The 6,383-nt window shown below is 37.4% G+C and overlaps 1 pseudogene; it reads left to right on the plus strand.

The window, feature by feature from the left end:
- Positions 1-4,888: 4,888 nt before the first annotated feature.
- On the plus strand, positions 4,889-5,958 carry LOC105991434 (annotated as a pseudogene).
- Positions 5,959-6,383: the final 425 nt, after the last annotated feature.

Here is a 6,383-nt window from a genome sequence, read left to right on the forward strand (position 1 = left end):
GCAAGTGTATAGGCTTCACTTGTGTAAGGGTCTTAAATGCTGTTTCCTTTTACTTCATATTCTCCAAGTTTAAACAACACCCTACCTTCTACCCCTACCCCCCTTTTTGTTGTTCAAGGTGTTTAAACTGAGGGACTGTGCTCTGCCTCTGAGCTCTTTCACTCAAGGCCAGTATTCTGCCACTTTGAACCACAGAGCCATTTCTGGTTTTCTAGTGGTTAATGGGAGATAAGAGTCTCACAGCCTTAACTGCCCCAGCTGGCTTTGAAAGGCGATTCTCAGATCTCAGCCTCCTGAACAGTGAGGATTACGATTGTGAGCCATGCCTCGGACCAGCTCTGTCGGGACAATGGAGGACACCTAGAGGAAGAACTGGAATAGGTGGGGAGATGGCAAACAGATAACTCACACACAAGAGGAGTGGATGCTGAGTGCGATTTAATGCAGAGGATAACAAACTTTTATAGCAAAAGTCTTCATGAGAAAGGGCAAAAGGTTACACAATCTTGCTGCAGGGCTTCATTCTTGGGTGGTCACCAGCTGGTCACCTGATAGGCACTTGTTTCCGGCTTATCTCTAAGAAATACAATGGGTTTCGATGTTTGTCACCAATTAACCATTACCTATTTTTATAGAGGCCTTAACTGTCCCATAAGATCTTTCCTGTTCCTTCTTTTATAGTAAGGTTACTGAGGCCTAGATCTAGCAAGTCTCTTAGTAAATAAAAGAGAGTAACAGGAAGTTCTTTCTCCTAAGTAGTTATCTCAGCAATTGCCATACATTCTTTCTGTTCTAGCCACGCCTACAGCTTCTTGTAAATCCCTGACAAACAATTCCTTCTGCTGAAGTGACATCATGAAACCCCCAATACTTTTATATTTGCTTATGACTTGTCTACTAGCCTCCATAAGAGGGGCTTTCAGGGTAGCACTTAACTCTGGTGAGTTAGTCGTATTTTTAAGACACTCATCAGATATTGGAGTCGTCAACACTCTTAAGAAAGAGCATTGAATAAGGGAACGTTGAGCATGAGTAAGCACAATGAGCAGCAGAAACAGTAAAAGATTAATAGGCACTCTTATACAGTGAGGAAAGAAAAGCAGAAACACATCTTTCCAAGGGGTTTGCCAGCCTTTCCAGGAGTAGGCCTCTTTGAAGCCCCATTCTCTGAGGTAGACTTTGGTGAAGTCTCATTCTCAGAGACAGGTCTCTGAAGCCCCATTCTCAGGTCTGAAAGCTGGTTTCCCATGCTAAGCAGACTCCACTGGAGTAGGCGTGGCAGAGCCACTTGCACCAGGGCCCATCACTCTTTTTTACTGATATCAATCAGGATCACTCTGTAGAAAGTACTCATCTGATAAAACTCTAGTTGCTTATTTCCTCTGTCTGTTATTGCCAAAGCAATATCACTATCTTCCAGATTTTGTTATTATACAAACTCTGATTAAGTTATATTATTGTTCACTAAGTTTTAACAATTGTCATTGATACCTGATCATATATGAAATATGTAATATTTGCACAAATATGAATACATTAATACAGATATGAAATATATGGATAATTTAGTTTGCTATATGTATATACAAAAGATGTAATAAACATGTGTTCTTTTTGTGGTAATAAGCTTTGACTTCCGTGATTACAGCATCTTAGACAGGTTCTTTTCTGCTAGAATCATGCTTCCAGCTCTTTTGTGTGTGCTTATTTTGAAATAGGGTCTTATTCTTTGCCTGGGGCATGTTTGGACCATTCTCTTATTTATGTTTCCAGTAGTGGCTGGTACGCTCATTACAGCTAGCTTTCATGTGAAGATGGGGCTGTGTAAACATTTTTGGGGGGTGGTTAGGATGAATTCTAATTATGATCCGCTTGATCACAGCATCTCACATAGCTGGAACTATAGCCTGTGTCACTGCTTCCAGCTACTCTTCTTTAAAAATTTAATTTTATTGTCGAGTTCATGTACAGAGGGGTTACAGCTATATATGTAAGGTAATCAGTACATTTTTTGTCAAACATTGTTATCCCTCCTTAATTTTTCTTCCACTTTCCCTCCCCCTAGGTCCCCTCCCAAGTTGTAAAGTTCATTTACAATGTATTGTCTGGTGAGTATCGCTGTTACATTGTCTTTTGCTTCACCATTCTGTTGTTCCCTTTCCCATCCATAATTCAGATAAATTTATATACAATACACAGGGCACCAAAATCACATATAGCACCAAGGCATAAAACCATAGAGACAAAAAGAAAAAAATGAAAGAAAAAGAAATAACTTTAAAACATTAAAACATTACATTACGTTACGTTAAAAACAACATGTTTCCATATCTTGGAGTTCATTTCACTTAGCATCATCTTATATAGTCCTATGTACACAAATCACCTACTCTTTTGAGATAGGGTATCATGAACTCTTTTTTTCCCTACTTATACAATTCTTACAAATTTTTTATCTTTTCATGGTTATGTTACTATTTGCTTCCCATTTACTTCCTATTACTCTGTGTATCTATCTCTATCATATACAGGAAACTAGTCTGACTACTGCCACTCAAATTTCTTAATTTCAGTCTTCATTAGTCTTTATTAACCTCTGGTGCTATTAGAGTGGTTATCTTTGCTTCTAGCAATGCCCTTTGGAGTGTCATTTGCAATGTGTATTCTCTCTTTAGAATTGGAAGCCTCAACTTTCCAGTGGTACTCTTCATCTTTAATTCTCATAAGAACAACCTGCTTGCAACTGGAAGATATGTTTCAAATGGAAATTGGCTTTAACTTAAAAATTACTGGAATTGACATAGTAATCAGTAAAGAAATATTCAGGAACAGAAGATATCTGTCAATCCACATTCAAATTCAGGTTCAAACACACATTAGTTCTATGAGCGTTTTAAATGCTGATGAATTCCAAATGAGACTAAGTGTTAAAGATACTGTGGGAGATGCAAGATGTTTATGCTCGAGTCTTTGTGATGTTGTCTTTAACATTTTTAGTATTTGGATATTTTTCTTCATTTATTTATCTTCCATGAAACAATAATATCGGTAGATTTTAAACCTGGTAAGTCCCTATATTGTTTATTCTAGCAGGAATAAAAATTCAGTTTCTTATTTCTTGGTTTTCACAATAGCTATGAGCTTCTGCCTGAGATAAAATTAGGTAGTAGAAAGTGGACAATACTGGCCACAGAGTAAATGAATGCTCATTTTTAACTTTTTTCTTGTCTTTGGTTTCTGCGTATACTCAGCAGTAGGTAAGACATGCGTTACTCTAGTTCAACCCTCTACAACATTACTGTTGTTAAACCTTCCTAGATTCATACTACGAAGTACATGCATTCTATATATTAAACAGACATGCTTTTCAGAATGTAACTATTGCATCAAGTTGTCGAATTCATTTCTTATGACTGTCTATTTACTAAATAATTCACTGTGTTACATTCTAGTAGTATCTCTATGAACTTGTTTAATATAGCTCTGTCTACCTCATTATTCTCAATGTTAAATCACAATCACCTTACATGAATTGAAATCATCTGGTGATTGTTTATAAAAGTGCAGATGATTAAAGTTTATTTTAAAAGTACTGAATCAATTTCTACTGAAATATGTCATAATCTATATTTTTCATAAATGTCTTAAGACAGTTCTGATATACAATTTGATTAAAAATCTTGACATTGAAAAAATATCTGACTGGTACCAGTTTTTCTTACCAGCAACCCATTTTATCTATTCTTGTATGATTAAGTATAATTTATAATTTTTTCAATGTTACAACTATGTTAAGATTTCACCTAAAAAACTGGTGGGTTATACCTGTAATCCTAGCTACTCAAAAGGCTGTAGCTGAGGAATGAGGTTCAAAGCCAGGTCAGGAAAAAAAAATTACTTTAGAGTTTATCTATAATTAACCAGCAAAATGCTAGGTTGGAAGAGAGGCTCAAGTAGTAAGATGTCAGCCATGAGCATAAAAACCAAGTGAGAGTAACAAGCCTTTTGTTTATTCAAGTCCAGGTACCAACACACACACACACACACACACACACACACACACGAGAGAGAGAGAGAGAGAGAGACAGAGAGAGACAGAGACAGAGAAAGTCAAAGAAAAAAGGAGGAGGAAGAAGACAAAAAGGCTACAATGCTTGATAAGGAATGTACTCATTATCTTGCCCATGTAATTGTAACCCCTCTGTACAGTATTTTCACATATAAAAAATTTAAAAAAATAAAGTAAATGGGCTGGGAAGGTGGCTCAGTGGTAGAGTGCTTGCCTTGCATGCCTGAGGCCCTGGGTTCGATTCCTCAGCACCACATAAGCAAAAAGAAAAAAGCTGGAAGTGGTGCTATATGGCTCAAGTGGTAGAGCGCTAGCCTTGAGCTCAAGAGCTGAGGGACAGCCCCTAGGCCCAGAGTTCAGGCCCCACAACCAGATGCAAAAATAAATAAATAAATAAAGTAATAAAAAAAAGAGCAAGAGAAAAAAGGAAAGATGAGAGATTTTCAGTGAATAAAAATCATTATTTTTTCCAATTGAATGATTTTTTAGTGTAAAATTTACATTATCACCAAGGACTTACAAAAATATCTTTCTCTGACATTGTCTCTATGACCCATACATACAATTTTCTAAAACATCAAGATGCCACAAGTTGCACATGTCTTGTAAGACAATTTTTCAGACTTCAAACCTGTTTATTTACTGTCACTTTGAATTGTTGATTGAAATTATTATATCTCTAAATCTCTGAAGATGTTTCCATCTATTGTAAGTGTAGTCAACAAAATTGTATTTTCATTCTATTAAATATTTGACTCATTTCAATTTTACTCCTCTAGCATTTACATCAGTTTGTTGCAGGGAACATCCTGTGAGAACATGGAGAGAGAAAGTACAACGTTGCTGTCAGCGTTCGTTGTCATAGGATTCACACACTGACCACAGTGGAAAATCCGTTTGTTCCTATAGCTCCTGGGGGTGTACATGGTCACTGTCATGGGAACCTCAGTGTGACTGTCTTATCTGCAAAGGCCCTCACCTTCACATCCCCATGTACTTCTTCCTTGGGAGTTTAGCCTTTGTGGACGCAACTGTATCATTGATTGTGATTCCAAAGATGCTGGGTAACTTCTTAGCGAAAATTAACACCATTTCTCTGTCCCAATGCATGATACAATAAAAAAGTTAATTGCAGTACAACTATGGAATGTTTTCTTTAGGCAGATCGCTATGCTGCCATATGCAATCCCTTACACTAGCTAGTGATAATGACCAATAAACTATGCATCCATTTGGTAGCCTCTTCATTTGTTGGTGGGCTTCTCCATGCTTTACTTCATGAAGGTTTTGTTGTTGTTGTTGTTGAGATTAATCTTCTGTAATTGCAATGCAATACGTCACTGTTATTGTGACATTATATTATTGTTTAAAATCTCCTATATTGATCCTTCTATCAACTATATACTTGTTTTTGTTTTTCTGGTTCAATTCAGGTGTTTACTATTCTGAGTGTTTTTGTCTTGTTTACATTTGTTCTCTTTACCATCTTAAAGTAGAAAGCACCAAAGTCATGAGAAAAGCCTTTTCTATGTGTGGGACACAATTCTTCTCTGCCTCTTTATACTATGGGCCCCTTTTCTTCATGTATGTGCATCCTGCTTCTCAGGACATGGTGGACACTCTGTTTTACCCTGTCATAATTCCTGCATTAAATACCATTATCTACAGTCTGAGAAATAAGCAAGTCATAGATTCAGTGACAAAAATCTTGAAAAATAATAATGCTCAATAAGAAATGGACTCATTACCTTGCTTGTGTAACTATAACCCCTCTGTATAGTATCTTTACAATAAAATATATATTAAAAAAATAAATGTCTAAAACTGGATCATAATCTATTCAGGTGGATAAAATCCACAAAATCATAGTCGGAAGCAGTTCCTGGTAAAATAACCTGTGAGACTATGTCTCTAAAATAATTAGCAAAAAGCAGTGAATGAGTTAAGCCCCAAGCCAGAGAGGACATATTTCTACCTCTTCTCTTTAAAAAAACAAAACACCTTTTAAAAAACAAAACAGCAGGGGGGGCGGAGGTGACAAGATGGCAGAGGAGAAGCTGGAATCTGAACAAGCTCTCCCATAGAAAGCAGTTTTAGAGTTCCAGTGAACAGTCCTAAGCCAGAGAAACACACCAAGTGTGCAATCACAGGACAGAGAGTTAGACAAGTGAGGGAAAGCCAAGGCAAGAATACCCATCTGAGCACTAGCCAGCAGCCGCCAGCGGCGGCAGCGGCAGGGTCGCGGTGGAGACCACAGCTGGGCGATACCTGAGCGCTCACACAGAGAGTCCGGGACGAAGGAGCCAGACGCAGC

This window comes from Dipodomys ordii, unplaced genomic scaffold (genome assembly GCF_000151885.1).
Source record: "Dipodomys ordii isolate 6190 unplaced genomic scaffold, Dord_2.0 Scaffold73, whole genome shotgun sequence".
Lineage (NCBI taxonomy): Eukaryota > Metazoa > Chordata > Mammalia > Rodentia > Heteromyidae > Dipodomys > Dipodomys ordii.